General features: G+C 38.2%; 1 pseudogene; it reads left to right on the forward strand.

The window, feature by feature from the left end:
• The first annotated feature begins 3,847 nt into the window (after positions 1-3,847).
• Positions 3,848-5,608, forward strand: LOC123585082 (annotated as a pseudogene).
• Positions 5,609-12,773: the final 7,165 nt, after the last annotated feature.

Here is a 12,773-nt window from a genome sequence, read left to right on the forward strand (position 1 = left end):
AGTGGAGGAGGGGCAGAGAGAGAGGGAGACACAGAATCCAAAGCAGGCTCCAGTTTCTGAGCTGTCAGACAGAACCTGACGCAGAGCTCGAATTCATGAACCATGAGATAATGACCTGAGTTGGACGCTTAACTGATTGAGCCACCCAGGCACCCCAGGACCCCTTTTGGTCTTAAAAAATTATTGAAGTTCCCCAAGTGTTTTTGTTTATATGAGTAATATGTTCATCAATATTTACTGTACTAGAAGTTAAAACAGAAATCTTAAAAAGATCTATTTAATAATTCACTTAAGGGGCATCTGGGTGGCTTGGTCGGTTGAGCGTCCGACTTCGGCTCAGGTCATGATCTCACGGTCTGTGAGTTCGAGCCCCGCGTCGGGCTCTGTGCTGACAGTTCAGAGCCTGGAGCCTGTTTCAGATTCTGTGTTTCCCTCTCTCTCTGTTCCTCCCCTGTTCATGCTCTGTCTCTCTCTGTCTCAAAAATAAAATAAACATTAAAAAAAATTTTTTTTAAATAATTCACTTAAAAGTAAGAATAAACCCATGATTTGTTAACATAAATAATATCTTGTTAAATAAAAAATAAAAAGAGAGCCTTGAATAATAAATAAAATAAATAATAAATAAAATAAATAAATAAAATAAAATAATAAAAAATAACTATATTTTCTAAAACAGAATTTAGTGAGAAGAATGGCATTGGCTTTTTTTTTTTCTTCCTGTAAATCTTTCTAGTGTCTGGCTTAAGAGACAGCTGGATTCTTACATTAGCTGCTGTATTCAGTGTTTGCGATCTTACACATCATGGAGATTCTGGGGAGCACCACTGTACCCTTGAGAGAGAATCAGAGTGAGAAAGGGAAACAATATCTTAGTACCATTATGAAAATAGTTTTCATCTCACAGACCTATGCAAAGGATCTCAAGAACCTTGGATTGCACTTTCAGAATTGCTTCTGTATAAAATCTGTTTGAATTCTATACCATGTGCATGGATTAGCAAGTCACAATACATCCAAACTTGCATACATACAAATATCCATACATGCATATGCATGTATAAATGTACACCTTTCAAGGCTCTCTCTTCTGATCTTTCTGGAATGCAAAAAGAAAGGTAACTGGAGGTTCCTGTGAAACAACCGTGTCACAGTTTTGATAATGCTTTTAGAAAGGAAAAGCGAATATATAGCTATTATATCTAGTATTTATTGGGTGCTTATTATGTACTGGACAGTGTGTCAAGAATTTTACCTGCCTTATATAATTTAATCTTTTCCTGAGCCATATGAGAAAGGTGCTATTATTTTCTTCACTTTATTAAGGAGAGACTGGGACTTAGAGAAGTTCAATTATGTGTCCGAGATCATGCAACCATTAGGATTTTGCTACGTCCAACTCCAAAGCACATCACTTTCAAAAACTAGAGTCTAAATGGTTGTCTTTTTTCTTCCTTTAGTGTTTAAAACTGTGGTAAAATACACATAACGTAAAATTTACCATCTTAACCCCTTTTGAGTGTATCATTCAGTAGTATTAAATACTTTCATAATGTGCAACTATCACCACTATCCATTTCTGTAATGCTTTTCATCTTGTAAAACTGAAACTCTATACCCATGAAAAGATAACTGTTCTTTCCACCCTTCCTCCAGACCCTGGCAACTACCATTCTTTCTGTCTGTACAATTTTGACTACTCTAAGTATCGCATATAAATGGAATTACACAGTATTAGTCTTTTTCACATAGCAAGGTGTCTTCAAGATTCATCCATGTTGTAGCTTATATCAGAATTTCTTCCTTTTTATTTTAATATATGTGCTGCTGAAGTGAGCACAAAATTACCTCATTTTTAAAAGCTGAATAATTTTACATTGTAGGCATCTATCACATTTTGCTTATCACTTCCTTCATCGATAAACACTTTGGTTGCTTCCACATTTTAGCTATAGCCAATAATGCTGCTGTGAATAAAGCCTTTAGTTTAGTTAATATTATTATTATTATACCAATGTTCTTAAGTTTGACAAATGGACCATAGATATGTTAATAACGGGGCAAGACAGCTTTGGTGAAGGAATTCTGTGTATGTTCTTGTAACTTTTCTGTAAATTGCAAATTGTTATAAAAGAAAGATATCTTTAAATAGTGAATGACAAACTTTTAATATTTGGTCAGTAATAAATATACCTTCAGGAAGATTCTTCTCACATGTAATTTCTTTCTACTTCGGTATAAGCATGTATTGCTATTTTTGTCTATTTCCTGTTAGTCATTAAGAACCTCTGCTCTTTACTTGCCATAAAAAGTGTTTTTTTATGACTAAAAATTTGAGAATTACAACAGCTTTTCACATATATTTGCATTTTAAACAATTCATGTTATTTAAACAACCCAAAATCATGGTTCAATTTTAATCCCTGTATAACTATTTGGCCATATTCTTTGGCAATACTGTCTTAAAGTCACATAGGCACAGCAAGCTGACAATCATTATGATTGGCTTTATTTTTTAACTTTATTGAGATACAATTGACATAGAACATTATGTAAGATTAAGGTATACATGTTTTGATTTGATACACTAATATTTTGCAAAACGATTACCACCCTAGTGTTAGCTAATACTTCTGTCACATCATCTAATTACAATTTATTTTTTGTGGTGAGAACATTTGAGATTTATTCCCTTAACAACTTTCAAGTTTATAATACAGTATTGTTAGCTATAGTCCCCATGCTGTACCTTAGATTCCTCAGAACTTACCATCTTATGACTGAAAGGTTGTTCCCTTTGACCATGTCTCCCCACTTTCCCCACCCCACCCCCTAGAAATCACCATTCTACTCTCTGTTTCTATGAGTTTGATGTTTTTAGATTCTACATATAAATGAGATCATTCAGCATTTGTCTTTTCTAACTAATACCCTCAATTAGCATAATACCCTCAATTTCTATCCATGTTGTTACAAATAGCAGGATTTCTTTCTTTTTTAATGGCTGAATAGTATTCCACTATACCACATTTTCTTTATCCAGTCATCCACTGATGAATACTTAGGTTGTTTCCCTATGGCTATTGTGAATATTGCAGCAAAGAACATGGGAGTGCAGATTCCTTTTTGAGTTAGTGTTTTCATTTTTTTTTTTTTTTTTGATAAATTCCCAGAAGTGGGATTTCTGGATCATATGGTAGTTCTATTTTTAAATTTTTTCAGTAATCTCCATACTATTTTCCATAGTGGTTGCACCAATTTATATTCCCTCCAACAGTGCACAAATACTACACATCCTCACAAATACTTATCTCTTATGTTTTCAATGATAGCCATTCTAAATGTGCATGAAATCACAAGAACCCAACTAACCAAAACAATTCTGAGAAAGAAGAACAAAGCTTCAAACTGATGATGATCCAAACACTATGGTATTGGCATACAAAGTGATCCAAACAGTATGATATTGGCATAAAAACAGACACATAGGTTCTAATTAATGGAACAAAATAGAGGCCCCAGAAACAAACCCGACATATACGGTCAATTTACAACAAAGGAGCCAAGAATATGCAATGGGGAAAGAACAGTCTCTTTAATAAATGGTGCTGGGAGAACTGGATAACCATACACAGAAGAATGAAATGGGACCCTTATCCTAAACCACCTACAAAAATTAACTCAAAATGGACTAAGGACTTAAGCATAACTTGAAACCATAAGCTCCTAGAATAAAACATGAAGAAAAATCTCTTTGATATTGATCTTGGCAACAGTTCTTTTTTTATTTGACACCAAAAGCACAAACAACAAACACAAAATAAATGAGTGGGGCCACATTGAACTAAAAAGCTTCTGCAGAACAAAAGAAACAAGCAGCGAAATGAAAAGACAACCTATGGAATAGTAGAAAATGTTTGCATATCATATATCTGATAAGGAGTTGCTATCCCCAAACTATGAAGGACTCCTACAACTCAATAGGAAAAAAAGAAGAATTCCATTTAAAACTGGGCAGAATAACTTGACCAGGCATTTCTACAAAGAAGGCCTACAAATTACCAAAAGATTTATGAAAAGATGCTCAACATCACTAAGCAGCAGGGAAATGCAAACCAAAACCACAGTGAGAAACAGTTAATTGTTGCTGTTAACAAAATGGATTCCACTGAGCCACCCTACCTACAGCCAGAAGAGATATGAGGAAATCGTTAAGGAAGTCAGCACCTACATTAAGAAAACTGAGTACAGGCCCAGCACAGTAGCATTTATGCCAGTTTCTGGTTGGAATGGTGACAACCTGCCGGAGCCAAGTGCTAACATGCCTTGATTCAAGGGATGGAAAGTCACATGTAAAGATGGCAATGACAGTGGAACCACACTGCTTAAAGTTCTGGTTCTGCATTTGGCTACCCGCTCATCCAGCTGACCCTTGTGTCTGCCCCTCCAGGATGTCTACAAAATTGGTGATATTGGTACTGTCCCTGTGGGCCAGGTAGAGACTGGTGTTCTTTTTTTTTTTTTTTTTAATTTTTTTAATGTTTATTTTTATTTTTGAGAGAGACACAGAGACAGAGAGAGACAGAGAGAGATAGAATGTGAGTAGGGGAGGGGCAGAGAGAGAGGGGGACACAGAATCAGAAGCAGGCTCCAGGCTCTGAGCTGTCAGCACAAGCCTGATGTGAGGCTCAAACCCACAGACTGTGAGATCATGACCTGAGCCAAAGTCAGACGCTCAACCAACTGAGCCACCCAGACACCCAAGACTGGTGCTTACACCCAGCATGGTGGTCACCTTTGCTCCGGTCAATTTTACAACTGAAGTAAAGTCTGTTGAAATACACCATGGAGCTTTGAGTGAGGTTCTTCCTGGGGACAACGTAGGCTTCAATGTCAGGTATGTATCTGTCAAAGATGTTCATCGTGGCAATGTGGCTGATGACTGCAAAAACGACCTACTAATGGAAGCAGATGGCTTTATGGCTCAGGTGATTATCCTGGACCATCCAGGTCAAATCAGTGCCAGATATGCACTGTGCTAGATTGTCACACAGCTCACATTATTTGCAAGTGTGCTGAGCTGAAGATTTATTGTCACTCTTGAAAAAAGCTGCAAGATGGCCCCAAGTTCTTGAAATCTGGTGCTGTTGCCATTGTTGATATGGTCGCTGGCAAGCTTTTCTGTGTTGAGAGCCTTTTTGCTGTTTGTGACATGAGACAGACGGTTGCTGTGGGTGTCATCAAAGCAGTGGGCCAATAAGGCAGCTGGAGCTGGCAAGGTCACGAGGTCTGCCCAGAAAGCTCAGAAGTCTAAATGAATATTACCCCCAATACTTGCCACCCCAGTCTTAATCAGTGGTGGAAGAACAGTCTCAGAACCGTTTGTGTCAACTGGCCTTTTAAGTTTAATAGTAAAATACTGGTTACTGATAACAATGCATTGTAAAACCTTCAGAAGGAAAGTAGAATGTTTTGTGGACCATTTGGGTTTTTGTGTATATGGCAGTTTTAAGTTACTAGTTTTTAAAAGCAGTACTTTTTAATGGAAACAACTTGACCAAAAATCTGTCACAGAATTTGAGACCCATAAAAACAAAATTTTAATAAGGAAAAAAACTACAATGAGATATCATTTCACATCTGTTAGAGTGGCATGATAAGAGATAACAAATATTGGTCTTGGCACTTGATTTTTTTGAATTTGACACCAAAAGCAAAGATAACAGAAACAAAAATAAACAAGAGGGGCTGCATCAAACTAAAAGGCACTGCAAAGGAGGAGAAAGAGAAACCCTTTTGGATTGCGGGTGGGAATGTAAACTGGTGCAGCCACTGTGGAAAACAGTATGGAGTTTCCTCAAAAAATTAAAAATAGAGCTACCCTACAATCTAGCAATCATAGGGTAAAGATCCTAGCACTACTAGGTATTTATCCAAGGGATACAGGTGTGCTGTTTTGAAGGGCCACATGCATCCCAATGTTTACAGCAGCACTATCAACAATAGCCAAAGTATGGAAAGAGCCCAAATGTCCATCAACAGATGAAGGGATAGAAGATGTGGTATATATACACAATGGAATATTACTTGGCAATCAAAAAGAATGAAATCTTGCCATTTGCAACTACGTGGATAGAACTGGACTGTATTATGCTCAGAGAAATTATTCAGTCAGAAAAGACAAATATCATATGATTTCACTCATATGTGGCATTTAAGATACAAAACAGATGAACGTAAGGGAAGGGAAGCAAAAATAATATAAAAACAGGGAGGGGGACAAAACATAAGAGACTCTTAAACATAGAGAACAAACTGAGGGTTGCTGGAGGGGTTTTGGGTGGGGAGATGGGCTAAGTGGACAAGGGGCATTGAGGAGGGCACTTGTTGGGATGAGCACTGGGTGTTATATGTAGGGGATGAATCACTGGATTCTACTCCTGAAATCATTATTGTATTATATGCTAACTAACTTGGATGTAAATTAAAAAAAAAAAAAAGCACAGCAAAGGAAATCATTAACTAAATGAAAAGGCAACCTACCTATCGGGAGAAATATTTATTTTATCATCCTGTTTAGCTATTGCAGCGTGGTGGGAGGAAATGTTTAAGTACTTGCTAGGCCTTTCTGCCAGAGTCAGGCAAACAACTTCTGAGGTGCAGCTTTGATCTTGACAGCCCTCATTTGTTAAGGCGCAGGCTTTGAAATGGGAAATTGGGAAAGACTTTAGAGAAAAGGTGTTTATTTCATGGTTATATATGGGTATGGGTCTTTACAGACCTGAATCTGTGTTATCAGCCAGGCTAATAGGATTGGGGAGAAGCCAAGGTTAGTGGTTATGTAGTTAGTATCTATGGCTGCTGGTCTGTGTGGTCATCATAGCCGGAGTGGAGTGGACAGTATGATAAAGGAATCTTTGACTCTGGTTAAATGGTCTGACCCATGTTTTCAGATCAACGAGCTTCCCATCCAATGTGCTCTGGATACTCATGTACAGAGAGAGTGAGTTATAAGGTTAACTTACTACATTATAAGGATAATAGTGAGGAGAGAGGGCAAGGTGATCAGATGGTTAAGGAAGGCAGCAGAGGCAGTGATTTGAGCTTTGTAAGATGGAAAAAGCAAGTCCTTGAATTTTCCTTTTTAAAAATAACTCCGAGGGGGTGCCTGGGTGGCTCGGTTGGTTAAACATCTGACTAAGGCTCACGTCATGATCTCGTGGTTTGTGGGTTCGAGCCCGCATTGGGCTCTGGGCTGACAGCTCAGAGCCTGGAGCTTGCTTGGGATTCTGTGTCTCCCTCTCTCTCTGCTCTTCCCCACTCACACTCTCTCTGTCTCTCGAAAATGAATAAACGTTAAAAAAAATTAAAAATAACTCTGAGACTGTGAATGGAATTTGCTTATGTTTATATGTTTCCTTAAACTATGAACTTCTTGAGAATAGGTTCTGTTTTATTTATTTATTAATTTTTAAATTTTAGTGTTTATTTATTTTTGAGAGAGAGAGAGAGATGGAACGTGAGCAGAGGAGGGGCAGAGAGAGAGAGAGGGAGACACAGAACCCTTAGCAGGCTCCAGGCTCTGAGCTGTCAGCACAGAGCCTGATGTGGGGCTCAAACTCATAAACCGTGAGATCATGATCTGAACTGAAGTCAGACGCTCAACTGATTGAGCCACCCAGGTTCCCCACGGTTCTGTGTTTTAATAAATCTTTTTATCCCAAACAACTAACACAGTGCTTATTGAATAATGTTTGTTGAAACAACCAAATTCTTGGGATCAGGACATGCACATCTTTTGGCAAGTCCTTATTCGGCCTACTCATGTTTTCACCCCACCTATCTACAGTGTGAATTATTCTTACTCATGTGTGCCAGGTACTATGCATAACGGTGTGATGGAAGGAACTGCTTTGGAGTTACCACACCTGAGTCCCAGAGCTGCTTCTAAGTAGCTATGAGGCCTTGGACAAGTCACTTAAATTCTCTTGGTTTTTGCTTTTTAATTTATGAAATGAGGTTTTCGGACTACATCACGGGGGGAAATACCTGGGGAGCAGCATACTGTCAACCTTTCCTCCTACACCTATAACAGGGATGATGTCTTCACATAGCCACTGCCAGGGAGCCAGAAGTGACACTGAAATAAGATCTATTTCCTCTCCCTGAACAAGATCATCTCAAAGGTCTGTGGCCTAAGCTGTGAAAACACAAACACAGCTAAAACTCAACTAGCCTCATCATGGGTTATTGGATACCCAGAGTCAATTGATTCCCTTTCTTTTTCATATATTTTCTCCACCGCCCCCCCCTCCTCCAGTTTTTTCCTAGACCTATTAACTTGGCTAGTTAGTATTTCCTATTTCCATGCCTTTCCTTTGAAGTGAGCAGTTAGGGGCAAAAAGAGACATAGAAGACCTGAAAGGTCTCCCACGTCATTTATCAATTAGGTATGAATGAGAGCTGCCCACACAGAAGTTCTGCCACCATGGCCAAGACTCCAAGCATGACCAGACTGTACTTGTGCTGATAATTTGTACTTACACTTACTCCTGTAGCTACCTGTAGCCACACCTGTAGTTACATCAACCCCAACACCTATGCCTACACCTATGTCTATAACTATACCGACACATACCCTATACTTACATTTGAAAGCTCATGCCCTTTTTTCCCCCCCTTCCTAGTATACAGAGAACACTGCAACAAGCTATACTGTTTGTTGCCAGACTCCTAAGCCAGGAAGAATTCTCTCAAAAACAACTGGCAATGACACATGTGAAACATCTTACTGAGAGTAGGTGCAAAACATTAAAGACATACAGCTTGGACCATGAAAAGGCTGCGAGACAAGGATGTGAACTACTGGAAAGAATATAATGTAAAAAACAAAACAAACTCAAAACAATAACAACAACAACAACAACAACAACAACAACAACAACATGGAGAGACATAAGTTGCTCACCAGGAGCAAAGTCCAGTGCTAGGCAAACCTCAGAATACTCAAATAATCAAATTGTCTATAATATGTGATTTCTGGAATGCATGAAAAGTGACAGGCCGATTTTCTAGTAAGACAATCGTTCCTTTTCAGAATCTGCCCAGACTTGTTAAAACCTAGCTCTTTCAACGATCTTTGGGTAAGATTTTCCAAAGAAGAGATCATCTTCCTGATTATTCTAATAGCTCGCCTCATCAGAGTGGAATTTTGGATTACTTCATTTCATAAGCACAGGTCAGAGAATAAGCCTCTTGAGAACTGAGTTCCTCACTGGAAACTCTTGGTGGAGACACAGACAGACAGGCAGGGCTCTGGAATGGGCTATCTTCCCTGAAGAGTTAACACATCCCTCTCCTTCTGTATTTGCCCTCACATAAGCCCGTTTTATTTTCCACACACGAGGGATTGATAGCTGAAATTGTTTTATCTTTTCTTTTCCCTTTGGGATGGCTCCCCTGTGGGTGATGGATGAGTGGGGTGCTGACCTTTAAAGTTGCAGGCTCATTTCTTTGGCCCACAGGGGAATATACACCAATTTTTGAATCTGAATGTTTTTAGGCAGAAACTCTCCAGCTTGACATAATCACCACTCCTTCCTGTCTCACACTTGCTTCTTCACACATCTGCGTTCTCTGCCTTATGCAGTAAGGCAAGAGAGTGTGGGAACTGTGGCTTCCATACAGTGGGTCTCCTGAGGGACCTATAACTTCACAGAGTGGGGACCTCATACGCACATCAGCATGTACAGTGGCAAATGTTCAACAAGTATGTGTTCACTGGGGTATAAAGTGAGAGGTTTTATTTTTGGCTCCTTCCAACTTGTAGGTCAAGGAGGGGGCATCTTACCCGTCTCATACTTTCACTTTCTCACCTGTAGGAGAATTGAATGAGGTAGTATGTGGAACTGAGAAGGAACTGGAAGGTAGAGTTCCTGTGAAGATTCTTTTAAGACCCCTGATCGGTACTCACCAGACAACGAAGAACTTCCTTGTAGGCCAGCTTTCCAGAGGACAGAGCTGCCCCCTTAGATGGGGAGCAAAGCTTTATTAGTCTCAATATTGTAATGCCCCTCTCCATGAAAGATGAAGTCATGAAGAATGATGTGGCCAGTTTTATCCTTTTTGGTTCTTGTTGTTTTGCAGAGGGGATTTGCTGACTGCTTCATGGTGTCATAGCTACAAGCCCATCCCAATGGTACTTTAAAACCGTTTAAAATTTTTTTTCTAGTTGGTAGAAATACATTTGGTTTTTTTTTGCATATTGGTCTAAATTCATTAGGAATTCTAACTGGACATCTAGTTTCTTTTGGATTTTTCCAAACATAATTTTTGACTAATGGCTGTTTTAAAAATGCCTTTTATTTCTTTTTATTGGTTTATTTCATTGGCTACTGTCTCTAATATGATGTTGAGTTGAAATGCTGAATGGGTATCTTTGCCTCATTTCCAGTCTTAGGGGCAAAACTTTCAATATTTCCCTCTAAGTTATACTTGCTACAGGATTTTTGTTAAGTATTCTTAATTACATTTAGGAAGTTCTTTCTAGTTTTAAAACATTTTTTTAAAAATCATGAATGAGTGTTGAATTTTATCACATGCTTTTTATGGATTCATTGATATTATCATGCTAGTTGTGAATATTAAACGTTGTGTTCCTAGAATAAATTCAACTTGTTGATAATGCATTATTTTTTATATGTCTCAATTCATTTTGGTCACATATTGTTTAGAGTTTTTGAATTGATATTCATGAAAAGATTGTAATTACTCCCTCTCCCCCTTGTGATATCCTTACCTCGTTTTTGGTAATAAGATTATGCTGACTTTATAAAATCAGTTGAGAAGTGTTTTTGTTTTTTCCAATTCTCTGTAAGGGTTTGAGTATATTAGTATTATTTCTTCCTTAAATATTTGGAAGAATTTATTAGTGTAGGTGTGTAGACCTGAAGATTTCTTTGTGGAGATGTTTTAAATTATAGATTCAATTTATTTAAATATATACAGTAAAACCTTGGTTAATTCATTCTGGAAATATGCTTGTAATCCAAAGCACTTGCATATCAAAGAAAATTTCCCCATAAGAAATAATGGAGGCACACTTGGGTGGTTCGATTGGTTAAGCATCCGACTTCAGCTCAGGTCATGGTCTCATGGCTCATGAGTTTGAGTCCTGCATCGGGCTCTGGGCTGACAGCTCAGAGCCTGGAGCCTGCTTCAGATTCTGTGTTCCCTCTCTCTCTGCCCCTTCCCTGCTTGTACTCTCTCTCTCTCTCTCACAAATAAATAAATATTTAAAAAAATAATGGAAACTCAGATGATTCGTTCCACAACCCAAAAATATTCATGTAAAAATGATTACAACACTGTAATATAATACAAAATAATAAAGAAAATACAAAATATAAAGAAAAATAAATAGCCCGCACTTACCTTTGAAAACCTTCAAGGCTGGTGTGAGGGAGACAAGAGAGAGGAGGGTTATTGTGTAAGATGACTTTCACTATCACTAACGTATGTTGACTACAGTAAAGTATTAATAACTCTTGTCCTATACTGTATTTAATGTAACTGGCAATAAGGCAGCAGAGGAAAGGGTCTATGTCTGCAGGCAGCCTGACCTAGAATGAAGCAAAGTATCCCTAAGGTTACTCTTGTATGGAAAAGCAAAGGACTGTCCATAGGTTCTTTGAAGTGACAAAAAATACACCAGTGCCAGCTGTGGGCACCTTCCAATGTTCTGAAAAATCACTGATTTCTGCCAAACACCGCAGCCTGGGAACAAGCATCCGAGCTTGGGAAATGATCACCCATAATCCTGCAATGAGAGAGAGAGGGAGAGAGAACCATTGGCTCAGTTGTGGTCATCTGACAGTTGGTGTCACGTCCTACTCGTATTGCAAGATATTGCTTGTTTATAAAGTTAAAATGTATTAGAAATGTTTGCTCATCTTGGGGAACACTTGTACAACAAGTTACTCGCAATCCAAGGTTTTACTGTATTACTATTCAGATTTTCTATTTTATTTTCAGTTTTGATATTTTGCATTTTTCTAAGACTTGTCTTTTTTCTTTTTCTTTTTCTCTTTCTTTCTTTCTTTCGAGAGAGGGAGCAGGGGAGGGGCAGAGGAAGACAGAATCTTAAGTAGGCTTTTGCCCAGCACAGAGCCCGATGCAGGACTTGATCTCACCACTGTGAGATCATGACCTGAGCTGAAATCAAGAGTTGAACACTAAACTGACTGAGCCACCCAGGCGCCCCTGTCCTTTCTTTAAAAAAAAAAAAAAAATTGGAGTATGTAGTTGACAAACAATGTTACATTGGTTTCAGGTGAATAATGATTCTACAAGTGTATACCTTATGCTATGCTCACCACAAGTGTAGCTATAATCTCTTATCATACAATGCTATTACAATATCATTGACTATATTTCTTATGCTGTATCTTTTATTCCTGTGATTTCTTTATTTCATAAGTGGAAGCCTGTTTCTCTTATTCCCCTTCACTCATTTTGCCCATCCCCCCACCCCCTCCTCTCTGGCAACCAGCAGTGTGTTCTCTGTATTTATAGGAGACTTGACATTTTCATCCAAATTTTCAAATTCATTTCCATAACATTGTTCCTAACATCTCCTTATGATAATGTTTGTAGGATTTGTAGTGCTGTCTATTCTTCATGCTTGATACTAATAATTTGTGCCTTGTTTCTTTATTGTTCTTGATAGGGTTATATAAATTTTATTAAAATTGTCAAAGAACTAGCTTTTGGCT

This window comes from Leopardus geoffroyi, chromosome C3, assembly GCF_018350155.1.
Source record: "Leopardus geoffroyi isolate Oge1 chromosome C3, O.geoffroyi_Oge1_pat1.0, whole genome shotgun sequence".
NCBI lineage: Eukaryota > Metazoa > Chordata > Mammalia > Carnivora > Felidae > Leopardus > Leopardus geoffroyi.